Below are 14,455 nucleotides of genomic sequence, written 5' to 3'. Positions count from 1 at the left end.
CCACAAATTTCTGAGGTTTAAATAAAATAACATTTGTAAAGATCAATGAAAAATGGGCACTAAATGAAAAGAGAAGTGAATTTACACTTACATCCCAGAACTTTTTTTTTTATCATAACTAGTTTAGAAAAGAAATTTATTTCTAAAATGTACTGCACATTTTCCTGCTTTAATGTAATCTAATCTTTTATAAACACCTCGGGGTGACCATTTCAGACAAGCATCACTGTAACAACTAAATATGATACAATTCCAGAGCAGAGAGCCATCAAAATGGATAATACACAATTAAGTTGCAAGACACTGGATGAACTGTTTGAATCTGATAAAAATGGTACCACTTAATAGGGATTGTCAAGTGGAATCTTTAGGTTAAGAAGTAACAATAAAGAGAAACAACATAACAGAAGTCGGGACAGAAAAACTCTAAAAAATGCAACTGCCTGCATGCCCTACATGAATCAGAAGTGATAGGCTGTCCAAAAAAAAAATAGTACAAGAAAAGGAATTTGGGTTAGTAGAGAGAATATACCAGAATAAGAGTCAGAAGAATAGAGTTCTAGTTTCAACTGTCCTACTTGAGTGAGAATGTGTAGCTACACTAAGCCACTTAACCTGGATCTATATCCTCATTAATAAGAAGGGCACAAACCTACTTTGACACTCCCAACACTGTCAGGCGGACCAGATGCTGATGATGATAGAAATGCTCTCGAAGCCGCGTGTAAAGGCTTTATGCCGCGAGCCCTGCAGAGTCACGCGACAGCAGTCCAGAGCAGGGTTTCTCTGTCTTCTGCACTCAGGACACACAAGAGAACGACAGTACTGATAAGGGCACACCGTGGCAAGTAAACCAGGCTGCAGGCAGTCACTAGAGGTCCGGAGAAGCGTTTGCCTCTCTGTCACTGACAATCTGCTCCAAGGAATGAGGAAATGTTTCTGCCCTATCTGTAACACATTCAGAGTCTTATCTGGCACACCAGTTAGGAAGCTCTAATTAAAATGCAATGTCTAGTTTGGAACACTGTAAGAGGGGATTTAACGTTTTCCACAATAACCGGCTCTGGGAAACAGAATCAAGACCAGAATCTGATAAGGACAGAACAGTACTACATTGCACCAGGGGTACCTGGTGACCACCCCGCTTGACCACAGGGCCAACTGTTCACAGGACCTAAAAGGTATGTTCAACTGCAGTCCACACACCCCAGCCCGCTTCTTACCAGGACCCTAGAATTTCCTGACTACTTCTAGGGTTTGCTCCGGTTTCTTCCCTGAGTGGACCCTCCCAACAGCAGACAACCACACCATCAGTATTTATATCCCCTGGACCCAGGGATGATCAAAGAGCTGCTATCTGAAAGTGGTATGGGCATGCATGGTTTCAAGAGCCCATACCTAAGCACATGCAAAAAGTCCCTCATGCAAGGAGCCTGGAGGGAGAAGGGTACCTGCTCTTTACCATGGTGTTGAATAGAACCCCCAGGAGTCAGAGAATTCCCTCTGTGACCCAGATTTAGGTCATTACGAAGTTGTCTTTATTAAGGTACATGATGGAACATCTGTATCAGTTCACCTGATTAATAATGTGCAAATGTTTAAACATACAGCATATGGACTTCCATTTGTATTCTTGCCTGAGTTCCAGAAATGTTGGGGATGGGCCTGCAAAAGGAGCTCAGTCACATGAGGAGCAGTTGAAGAAAATAAATACATTTAGCCTGGGAAGGAAAAAAGTTAGTGGGAAGATCAAAGAACCAGCCACTTTTCACGTGACAGATGAAGGCCGTCATGTGAAAAACAGAACAGATCTGTGTGGTGCTGGAAATGAAGGCAGGTACATTCCACTCTAATACAGTGAGGAATGTTAAACAGTAAGAATTCCTTTTAAAAAGGATCGGGGGACTTCCCGAGTAGTCAAGTGGCTAAGACTCTGTATTCCCAATGCAGACGGCCCAGGGTTTGATCCCTGATCAGGGAATTAGATCCCACATGCTGCAACTAACACCCGGCACAGCCAAAAAAAAAAAAAAAAAAATTTTTAATTAAAAAAAAAATTAAAAGAATTGGGCAACAACAAGGTCATACTGTATAGTACAGGGAACTATGTTCAGTATCCTGTGATAAACCATAATGGAAAAGAATAGGAAAAAGAATGCACACATATATGTATAACTGAGTCACTCTGCTGTACGCAACACTGTAAATCAATTATACATCAGTAAAAATACATAAATTTTTTTTAAAAAAGAACTGGGCTGTCAGCTGAGTAACAAGTCAGACACTGAAAATACAGAAGCAGAGGGTATGTGCTGCCCTTCCAAGGATAATGTGGAAGGAACTCTGATACTGGGAAAAGGTAAAGACCACATATGACCAGGAGGCCTATGTAACTTCAACGTGAACGTGTAGCTCTATATGCAGAGACAAATATTTTGAGACACAAGGCAAATGGAAGCTAAACTCTGAAGCAGCCTTTCTCTATTAAAAAGTCCCTGCTGTCAGCTCACTCTTGTCATTTGCCTCCTCACAAAAACTGAAGTAAATTCCTCCATTCTACCATATTAATTACTTAAAGACTAGAGCAGCATTGTCTCCAGAGACTTTTCTATCCTCCAAGAAGTCAGAATCTTCCCTGCTGCTCCTAGGGTCCCGCAATTTATCATTATCACTGAACACTTTGTCATCAGTCCCCACAATGGATGACACCTCTCTGTAGAATTACGTATTCTACAGAAATTCTGGGGTTACAGGACATATCTAAAAAGAGCCCAGGCCTCTCAAACAGCCTTCAGAAAATGGGGTTACAAATGTAAGATAAAAGCAAATAAATGCAAACTGAAATGAAGAAAATAAAGTGAGGTAGGTAATAAAGAAGACAGAGCCCATGAGACTGCCTGTATACAGGTAAGCACAAAGGCCTCTCTGGGGCAGCAGAAGATGAGAAGATGTGAAGGCAGTACATTCCAAGCAAAAGGAACAGTGATTGTAAATCCCTGAAGAGGTACATGCTTAGCTCGGTCAAGGGATGAAAAGGAGCATCATCCACTCACTATACACCTGTTAGTATGGCCAAAATCCACAATGCTCATACCACCAAGTGCCGACAAGGATGTGGGGCCATAGGAACTCTCATTCAAAATCATGTTTATCATACTATCCTAGAATCACCCTCTTTGGTACTTACCCAAAAGAGCTGAAAACGCCTGTTTACAAAAAACATGGATGTTTATAGCAGTTTCATTCATTACTGCCAACACCTGGAAGCAACCAAGATGTCCTTCAGCAGATGAGTGGATAAACTGTAGTACACCCAGACAATGGAATATACTCAGTGCTAAAAAGAAACAGCACTCTGGAAAATTCTTAAAGAGATGGGAATACCAGACCACCTGACCTGCCTCTTTAGAAACCTATATGCAGGTCAGGAAGCAATGGTTAGAACTGGACATGGAACAAGAGACTGGTTCTAAATAAGGAAAGGAGTACGTCAAGGCTGTATATTGTCACCCTGCTTATTTAACTTATATGCAGAGTACATCATGAGAAATGCTGGGCTGGATGAAGCACAAGCTGGAATCAAGAATGCCAGGAGAAATACCAATAACCTCAGATATGAAGATGACACCACCCTTATGGCAGAAAGTAAAAAAGAACTCAAGAGCCTCTTGATGAAAGTGAAAGAGCCTGTTGATGAAAATGAAAGAGGAGAATGAAAAAGTTGGCTTAAAACTCAACATTCAGAAAACTAAGATCATGGCATCCGGTCCCATCACTTCATGGCAAATAGATGGGGAAACAGTGGCTGACTTTATTTTGCGGGACTCCAAAATCACTGTGGATGGTGACTGCAGCCATGAAATTAAAAGACGCTTGCTTAGAAGAAGCATAACTTAGAAGAAAAGTTATGACCAACCTAGACAGCATGTTAAAAAGCAGAGACATTCCTTTGCCAACAAAGGTCCATCTTGTCGAAGCTATGGTTTTTCCAGTAGTCATGTATGGATGTGAGAGTTGGACTATAAAGAAAGCTGAGCACTGAAGAACTGATGTTTTTGTATAAGTACCGCGCGCTAACCAATTGCGCCACTGGAGCATAGAACTGATGTTTTTGAACTGTGGTGTTGGAGAAGACTCTTGAGAGTCCCTTGGACTGCAAGGAGATCCAACCAGTCCATCCTAAATGAAATCAGTCCTGAATATTCATTGGAAGGACTGATGCTGAAGCTGAAACTCCAATACTTTGGCCACCTGATGCAAAGAGCTGACTCACTGGAAAAGACCCTGATGCTGGGAAAGACTGAAGGCAGGAGGAGAAGGGAACAACAGAGGATGAGATGGTTGGATGGCATCACCAACCCAATGGGCATGAGTCTGAGTAAACTCTGGGAGTTGGTGATGGACAGGGAGGCCTGGCGTGCTACAGTCCACAGGGATGCAAAGAGTCGGATACAACTGAGCAACTGAACTGAACTGAAAAAGAAATAAGCTATCAACCCATGAAAAGACATGGAAGACATTTAAATATTTATTACAAAGTGAAAGAAGCTAATCAAAAAAGTATTACTGTAAGATTTCAACTATAAGACACTGTGGAAATGGTAAAACTACAGAATCATTGAAAAGATCCTGAGTAGCCAAGGGATAGGAGTGGGAGGAAGGTGGGGGACACACAGGCGGAGCACAGGGGATAAAGGCAAGGATAGAGGCAGGGAAGTCTGTAGATAATTTTCCAGAGGACAAAGGCAGCTAGCCTAGGAGTTAACCATGAAAAAACTGAGCCATCGTCAAGTCCAGTTTATATTCCGAAGGTGGAGTTGATGGGACTTATTAACACGAGGTGAGAAGGAAAAAATGGAGGATGACCTCAGAGCCTGCACAACTGGGTAGACAGTGGGGCTGCTTCACCTGAAACAGTAAAGACATGGGAGAAGTGGAGGGAGGAGTAAATGAAAGAAAGTAATTCACAGTTCTGCTTTCTTCATGAGATATCCAGGTAGAGGAATGGCATTAGATGATGAGTCTAGAGCTCCAGAAATCAGTACCAGAGACAGGAATCTGAGCCCCCTCAGCATATAAACGGTACCTGAAACCATGAAAATGGATGAAATCAGCAGCGCCCAGGAACACTCCAAATTTTAGAGGGGGAGGTGGGCAGAGATAAGCGGCAAAAAAAGACAAAGAGAATGAGTAGCTATGAGATCAGAGAAGGTAGTTGGCCAATGGGAAATGCTGATGAAAGGTCAGTAAGATACAGACGTTGCATGACCTCTGGCTTTGAAAGATACAGATCACTGCAGCCTTGATTAAAAGCAATGTCAGCGAGTGGAGCAACAAGAGCTCAAATAGATCAGGCTAAAGAGAGAATCAGTGGTAAGGAAGTAGACACAGCAAACACAAATATCTCCTGCTGCAAAAGGGAACAAAGAAACTGGGCAACAGCTGAAGGGAATCATAAGGGGGAGGAGAGAGGAGGTTTAACAGAGGTGATTTATTCTAATACCTGTTAAGGTATTAGTGGTTCCAACAAGACAACACTGTATTCCTTTCTCACTTAACCATCCAGTTAAGTGAACAGTAACAGTGAACATCCAAAAATGAACAATAGTAGGTGGTTCTGCTCTATAAGATCATCCAAGGACCCATCTTACTGATCTACCTCCCCCTAAAGTGTTGCTCTCAACTGCAAGGTTGAATTAATACGTACCAGCACTATATTCTCCTGGCAGAAAGGGAGCAAGAGGAAAGCAGAAAGCAAGAGCAAGCAGAAAGCAATTCACTTTTCCTTTCTAAGGCCCTGACACAGAAATCACTCACAGTACTTCTGGTCATATCCATTTACCTAAAATTCATCATGCGGTCACATCCACGTGTAAGAGGGAGGCTAGGAAATGCAGTCCAGCTGGGCATCCATGTGCCAGATAAAACCTGAGGGCCCTATTACTGAAATGAAGCTGAAGAGAGTGGCATCTGGTGAACAATTAATCATCACTGCTCCAAGTAATATAGGGCATGTCTGCATACTAAAAGAGATGATCCAGTAAGCAGAGAAGGATAATTTAAGGGAAAAAATAATGGCAGGAGTGAAATCCTTAAGAAGGGGAAAATGAATGAGATCCAGGGCTCAGAGTTATTGCCCAGAAGCAGAGACACATTGAGTCTCCTATCACTTCTCACATGCTTGACTTTTCAGAATTGTTGCCCCTTGAATGCATTTCCAGAAAATTAAAGTAGTCCCTTCCTTCTATCTAGTAAATCAAGCAATCACGTAGAATGAGTATAAAAATCTGGCCTGGATTGAACAGTTCTCACTTGATTTGTCGCCTACCTAACAGGCTGACTCTGTCTCCTAACAGGCTGATTCAAAGATACTGCTGCTCTTTCAAGGAGAATGTGACCAAATTTCTAGAGCTGAAGGGAGTCTAGAAAGCTCATTTAACAAATGTTCAAGGCCACAAAGCATCCACTCCAACAGTACACCCAAGTCCTTCAATGGCCGCTGCTGGATCAGGGATGATTATCCCACTGTCCCTTCTCCACTCTTTCATAATATTCCTCTTCATTATATAGTTTATCCTCCCAATGGAATGGAACACTTCCTAAGGGAAGAGACTCAATGCCAACTTCTTTCATATCTAGGCTCCACTACATCTAGCTTGGTACCAAAAAACCTCACTTGCACTCAATGGATACTTTTTAGTTCACTGAGAAAGACATTTGGTTTCCTGCACCCTACCAGAGCAGGACTGTCACTAAGTCCTGAAGACCACTGTTTGTCAGGTTCTCCTCAGGTAGAAGGTCAACGGAAACTGGGGAAGTACAAGAGGATAGTCTCCACTTTAAAAAAAAAAAAAAAAAATCACAGGATCATGGAATTTTGGAGCAAGAAAGAATCTTAAAGACCTCTAGTTTGACCCCTCATTTCATCAATAGATATAAAGAAAATGAGTTTTTTAGCAAGATGACTTACTAGTCCAAAGACACAGATTTATTTACAGGAGAGCCAAGATGAGAACCCAGGTCCTCTGACTTCAAGTTCAAATCTCCTTTCTCTGTTAAAGTTTCCTTACCTTTTTTGCCTGCCCTTAATAAACCGGGTAATTACTAAAGTTCACATAATATGTTCTTCAAAGTCACTGAAAATCCTACTCATCTTGAGAGTCCTTCTCTCATATAACTCTCCAATAAAAAGAGAACAGGAATTACTACTCCCATCCTACACACAATGGGATAAAAACAGGGCAATCACATGGCCTGCTCAGGACAAGGCTGAACCCCACAAAATAAAAATTTTATTAATACTTTTTCAAGGGCAAAGGAACGGAATGTCTATTTCAGAATTCCTCCCCATAGTGCAGTGCCTATCTTTGGTAACAGAGACAATGTATACCTATTACACCGTGTCCAGGGTGCATGGGCCATGCGTGCCTTTTCTCAGTGCTTTCCATCTCCATAGCCTCCGATACTAATGTCTACTATGATCCAGGGCATAAAATAAAGTAGTAAACGGATGCACTCTCCCTGAAAATCAGAATTCTACTTCCATTCTGAACATTCTGGCTCATAAACTGCATATGAGAAATTAAACCAAACACCTCATTTCTCACTTCATTTTACCTACCTAAAACACCTCCTGTAAATACCAGGGAAGCCCCCTTGTTCAGGTATACTATGAACCTGTAAACATCTATTTTACCAAATCTTTACATTTTGCTACCATGGGGAATAGTCCCACTCAGTCTTCACCTCTTCAAACAGGAATTCTCTGGTTGGTTTTGTTGTTTACATGCTTTAACCTCAAAAGAAAATCCTGTCTCCTTGAGATGGAGGGTCTTGTTTAGGCCTCTACTGTTTCCATGGGGCCGCAAACACTGTTTTCCAGGGGCTGCGGCTCTGCAGTTTGATGAAAGGCCCTCTGCACACACCCCAAAGACAGCATGGGGACGTCAGCACCCTCCAAAGGTGTCCCTGGGATTATCCCTCAGCCTGTAAAGAACACCCAAGGCATGAAATTGCACTATTTGTAGGATGGCAAGAGCCACACTGGCCCCAGCCCTGTTCTGTTCGACTCAGTCAGAACAATGGCCTTTGTTTATTTGCTCACTCTGACTTTGGGATTAATGTTAAATAAACCAGCATTTGAAGCAGGGAAGTACATCCAATTTATCCACGGTAAGATAACTTAAACCAAATATTTCAGAAAGCAGCTTAACAATGAAGCTTCTAGAAAGTACATTAGGCCTATCTTTATGGAAAAAATATTAAGTTTTATTATTCCGCCTCTGAAGAGGCTATTATAGAGATGCTAACACAAATCCTAAGTTAGACTTAGAGGGTGTCACACACATTTAAAAAAGTCACCTAACCCTGGCCTAATTTAATGTTCTTTTCCTAAATATCTTTTTCAAAAAACAAAAAACAGGAAATATCAAAACCAAAATAGAACCAGTATTTAAATTCAGCTTGCAAACATACATTAGTACCAAGAAGTTATCAAGAACCAGGATCTTTGAAAAACAGAGCAGAATTATCTTTCCGCCCATTCTTAATCATCGAAATAAGCAAGGGATTAATAAAAAGACAATATATGAGAGATTTCTCAAGTTATTCCATTTATCAGCTGTTAACTAAACTAATGGTTTCAGTAAAGGAAAAAATTCAGTAACAAGTAACATACCACTAAGGAGAACAACTCTATAATATTGGGGCAAGGTGATGTACAACATTCTGGGTGTATTGTTTACACTAGAATTCATGATCACCATCATCTATAACTTTACTATTTATATGCCTATATCATATATGGCATCACGATTCAATGGACATGAGTTTGAGCAAGCTCCGGGAGATGGTGAAGGACAGGGAAGCCTGGCATGCTGCTGTCCGTGAGGTTGCAAAGAGTCGGACACGACTGAGCGACTGAACAACAATATCGTATTAAGCCGTCACATGTAACATTTCATTTAATCGTCACTACAATCTTCTAAGACAGATTCTATATTCTCTGATTACAAAGGAGGTACCTGAAACACCAAGATGTTAATTTGTTTGTCCAGGATCAAAGCTAACATCACAGCTGACATTCAAACACAAGTCTGTCTGACTCCAAAGCAAAAATCAGTACCTTTCCAGGGGTCCTAATCCCTATAATGCTATGACAAGAAACCACACTTGTGCTAAGCAGAGAAAAAAATTTGACATCCTAAAGCAAAGACGGGGCTTTCTAGTGGCTCCGTGGTAAAGAATCCACTTGCCAATGCACGAGACACAGGTTTGATCCCTGGGTCGGGAAGATACCCTGATGAAGGAAATGACAACCCATATCAGTATTCTTGCCTGGGAAATCCCATGGACAGAGGAGTCTGGGGGGCTACAGTCCATGGGTCACCAACAAGTAGGACATAACTTAGCGACTGAACAACAACAACAAAGACTGACAAACCTTTTCTATAAAGGGTCAGGTAATAAAACTGCTTAAGCCCTGCACGCCATACTATCACCATTGCAAGGAACCAACTCCGCTGTTGTACAGCCAATACAGCCATAGACACTACACAAACAAGTGTAACTGTAATCCCAATACAATTTTATTTATGAGCACTAGCATCTGAATTTCATGTAACCTGCACATTATGAAATACTTTTTATTTTTTCTACCATTTGAAAATGAATCATTCTTAGTTCATAAGCCATACAAAATATAAGCTGCAGGCCAGATTTGGCCTACATACTGAATTTTGTCAATGTCTATCCTAAATAATGCAGACAAATATATTTTAGTAAACAGCTCTTTTCATACTCCTAACTTGTAATCTCCTTTAATATTCTGAACTGATACTTTTCAGAAGCTCAAAGTCTCAATAAACTAAACATCTGTCCCCAAATAATCAAAAACTCTGAGTCCAAAACTGTAGACACTACATATGGATTCAGAGAAGGCAATGGCAACCCCCACTCCAGTACTCTTGCCTGGAAAATCCCATGGACGGAGGAGCCTGGTAGGCTGCAGTCCATGGGGTCGCTAGGAGTCAGACAAGACTGAGCAACTTCACTTTCACTTTTCACTTTCATGCACTGGAGAAGGAAATGGCAACCCACTCCAGTATTCTTGTCTGGAGGATCCAAGGGACAGAGGAGCCTGGTGGGCTGCCGTCTATGGGGTCGCACAGAGTCGGACACAACTGAAGTGACTTAGCAGCAGCAGCAGCATATGGATTTCCTAAGAATGAGACAGAATCACAAAATTCTGGAACTCAAAAAGATCTAACACATTCTCATTCCTTATGTGCATTTTTAAAAACTGGTATTAAGACATTTAAAATAGCTAAACACTAAGTTTATAGGTAATGACAGTAATGGGTTATGAATATAAGAAGCAATACAAAGTATTTTCATATCCTTTCTTTCATCTAACCTCTCTGTAAGGAAGACAATGCAAGCCTCCTTGCAATGTCCCATTTTGTTGTTGTTGTTCCTTAGTCGCTAAGTTGTGTCCAACTCTTTTGCGACCCCATGGACTGTACCCCGCCAGGCTCCTCTGTCCATGGGATTTCTAGGCAAGAATACTGGAGTGGGTTGCCATTTCCTTCTCCAGGGGATCTTCCCGATCCAGGGATCAAACCTATGTCTCCTGCATTACAGGCAGATCCTTTACCAATGAGCCACCTGGAAAATCCCATCTCAATTTTACACCTAAAGAAAAACAGGCTCAGAAATGTACATAACTTGCCCAAAGCAGGGACCAAGCCACACAGCTACTAAGTGGCAGAACTGCAACCACAACCTGATTTCAAGTCCCTGCTGCCTCTCAACTACTTCCATAGACATCAAATTTCACATTAATGGGTTAAACCCTAAAGATTTTCAAGAATTATTAGTCATAATCTTTAAAAGCAATGAAAATGTTTAGTTCATTTCATTCAATTTTCCTTATGCTATCAAAGTCTTCTGAAGAAAACAGCTGCTAATCCTGACATTCATCAGATGCATTTACAGTCAATAGTGAATCTATGTATGCTGTGCAGACAACACACTAAGGCCAGCACAGAAAGGGAAAACACTGCTGAACAAGTCACTCTAAAGACAGACTAAGACAAGACTTCCCTGGTGGTCCAGTGGTTAAGACTTTGCCTTTCAATGCAGGGGGTGTTGGTTCAACTCCTGGTCAGAGAGCCAAGATCTGACATGCCTTGTGGCCAAAAAACCAAAACACAGAACAGAAGCAGTGCTGTCACAGATTGAATAAAGACTTTAAAAATGGAAAAAAATAAAATAAAAATAAAAATGGTCCACATTCACAAAAATATCTTTTAAAAAATAAAATAAAGAGAGACTAAGAGAAAGAGAAAGAGAGATGAATGAATTCCCATTAAAGTGTGAGCCCAGCTGTAGCATAGCTTCTGGTGATTGAAAAACGATGTGGGGGTTAGGAAAAGAAAATAAAAGGAACATAACTACTGGAACTCAAGCCAACATCAAAGACTCTAATGACAGTTGAGCCTGCCTGGCTGCTTCTTGGTCTCTCCCCAGAAAACAAAAAGTTACATAACCAAAGAAGATTCTTTCAACTAACACTTCCTCTGTGGCCCACTTACACCCTATCGCCCATCTCAGCGTGCATCACCATACAGTAAACTGGGCTTCTACCCCAGCTAGGTCTGGACAGGTCTCTGTCCAAAGTGCTGCTTTATTCTACGGACTGCTATAGGGACGATGGTATGAACACAACTGGCTAGAGCACAGTTCCAACCTCACGCCATTCTAGAGACTTATTCTATGAAGAATCACCACACACTAAATTTTAGGAATGAAGCCAACTCCAGACAATCCTGAAAACGGACATCACATCTTCATAATATCCCATCTTCACAAACAGCAGCATTAAGAAGGAATTCACATCAATGAGTGCTTGAAAAACTTTGAGGTCATGTTGTAGCAGCAATTAAAGCTTCTATTTCTCAAGTACAAAGATCAAAAGTCAATATTCCGAGTTGAGTCCAATTTACCCAATAAAGAAAAATATATTAATGAATCACAATCATCACTACCCAAAAATATTACAACAAATTCAATTACTGATTCAAACTATCGTATTTTCTGGATGCTAAGACCCACAATACTCTAGCACCATATGCTTTTTCTTCTTCCAACAGAAATACAAATATAGACAACGTTTACAAAAGCAACCAATGCATCAGAAGTTACTCCCATTCAGATTGACTTAAAAGGTCTAAATCTGTGCCAAGTAAAACTCTGAAAGAATGGAAAATAAAAGAGATGCTGACAACAATGCAATGTGGCCCAGCTGCCAGCTATCCATGTAACATCATGCAGTGCCCCAAGCAGTTTAAAAGCAGATTGCAATTCTGCATGCAGATCAAAATTATAATTATCCAAATTTTATTTCCTAAAAGATAACTATCAAACTGCAACCCAAGCATCCTCCTGGGGTCTCCTCCTCCCGTCCACCTTCTTTAAGCTTCAGCCACAGAAGGTGGAGTTATAAAGGGTCGAGAAGTAGACTATAGCTAAGCAATCTGGTTTGACTTTCTCGCTCTACCGTTTCTGTTCATCTGCGAAATTTTTTAACATGAATATTTAATCAAGTCACCAAAATGAGAGAGGCAAGACGGGGATGGGGTGGCGGGGGAGACCAAGGGAGGAAAAAGGCACTAGAGTCACCAGCACCGTCCAATGTGCAGAGGCAACTTCAGCCAATTAGAAAGATGAGAGGGAAAACTCCACGGGCGCGACAGCGAGCACGGCGGGGAGCGGGCACGGCCAGGGCGCCCCGGAGCCCCGGCGCCTCGGGCCCGGAGCGCCGCAGCAGGCCGGGAACCGCCCGGCCCGGTCCGCCGAGGCCGCGGGGAAGTGGTGGGCGCGGGCGGCTGCGGCCCGATCGCGGTCCGCCCCGGGAGGCCGAGGAGGGAGCCGGGTTGGGGGGGTGGAGGGGGGAGGAAGGGGGAAACCCGAGATGGCCTTCCAAGAACATTCGATCCCGAACCTTTACTTTAAAAAGAATTTCTCCCGAAAAGGAAAGCCAGGGCCCCGCAGCCCTTCCCTGCGGCGCCTGCCCACGTCACCGGCGCCCCCGGCCCTCCCGCGGCCCCCGCCTTACCGAGCCCCGCGGCCCCGCCGCGCCGCCGCGGCGTCGCTGCGCCCCGCTCGCCGCTCCGTGTCTGCCCTGCGGGGCGCCGGGCCCGACGCCCTCCCCTTCCTCCTCCTCCTCGTCCTCGTCCTGGTCCCGATCCTCGCCGCCGCCGAGCGCCGCCCGCGCGCCGAGCCTAGCGCCTGGCCGCCCGGGGCAGCCGCGGGGGATCGGCCGGGCGCCCCCAGCGCCAGCGCCTCATCCCGCCGCGCCGCCCCGTCAGGCTCGGGGGCGGGGACGCCGGGCTCCCGGCCGCGGCCTCGGAGTCGTCCTCCCCTTCGACCCGCACCGCGATCGCCCTCCCCCGGCCGAGCCGGCCCTGGGGATGCGGTCCTGGGCTTCCAGCCCCTAGCCCGCCGCCTCCGGGCCGCCCCCGCAGCGCCCCCGCCCCGCTCGCGGCGCGCGCCCGTTGGAGCCCGCCGCCGGGCCCGGCCTCCGCCTCCCGCGCTCCGCCTCCTCCTGCGCCCGCGACGCCCGCAGCGGGGAGAAGAGGCGCGCGGCCGCGGCCCCCGGGCACGAGCACGCGCGAGGAGGGCGGGCGGAGCGCGCGCGTGGCCGAGGGCGGCGGGGGCGCGCCCGGGCCTCGCCTGCTGTTGTCCCGGGAGCGCACGTGCGCGCCGGGGGGGCGGTGAGGGGTGGGCTGCTCGCGCTCCCCCGGGGGTTCCGGGGGTCGGCAGGGCGAGGGAAGGGTGCCGGGATGCACCCTAGGGGGTTCGGGCGAGGTCTGCCGCCTTGGCTTCTGCACCGTGCTGCGGTGCAAAAACACAAACCCTGCCGCAGCAGCAGCGACGCCGGGAAGAGCCATCCTCCGAGACTACGGCAGTGGCTCCTCTCCACTCACAGCTGACCCCGGGGTGCTGTCACCGCGCCGCGGAGCAGAGGGGGCGTTGCCGCAAGTCGGGAAGCTCCCTGTCTCTCCATCCCTTGCGCGTTTTGGTCTAAAATCACCTCGCATCGGTTATTATTTGGAATCTGGGCCTAAAAGTTCCATTGGTTGCCTTCTTCATTCAGAGTTATGGACTGGAAGATTGGAAGTGACCTGGCAAGGGAGAGGAAGGACAAGAAAGGGTAAAAGAGCAGCAGCCCCGAAGGTCCGTGGCCAGGAGACACGTGAACCCCTGCGTGTGTATGGCACTGCCCTTGGTTCTCCGTCCTACTCCTTTTGTTCAACCTCTAAAGGCTGCGCATTACTTCGACCTGCAACAAGCGGTGTGTGTAACAGAACAGATCTTGACAAAACCTTTTCTGTTTTGATCTTTTTCTTTTATATATGTAACATTCACTCCTTCTGACTCCTTTGGGATCTGA

At 44.7% G+C, this 14,455-nt stretch overlaps 1 protein-coding gene across 2 annotated transcripts in view; it reads right to left on the bottom strand.

Annotated features, from left to right (window-relative positions):
* ARHGAP32 (Rho GTPase activating protein 32) overlaps positions 1-13,138 on the bottom strand; it is a 191,520-nt gene extending 178,382 nt beyond the window's left edge. For both annotated transcript variants that reach the window (XM_061166684.1, XM_061166693.1), the window contains exon 1: positions 13,118-13,138. The gene's annotated coding sequence lies outside the window, so the exon portion shown is untranslated. The remainder of the gene's footprint in view (positions 1-13,117) is intronic.
* Between the last annotated feature and the right edge of the window lie 1,317 nt (positions 13,139-14,455).

This window comes from Dama dama, chromosome 2 (assembly GCF_033118175.1).
Source record: "Dama dama isolate Ldn47 chromosome 2, ASM3311817v1, whole genome shotgun sequence".
Taxonomy (NCBI): Eukaryota; Metazoa; Chordata; class Mammalia; order Artiodactyla; family Cervidae; genus Dama; species Dama dama.
Note: the sequence above shows the minus strand (reverse complement) of the source record. Positions and strands in the feature narration are given on the sequence as shown.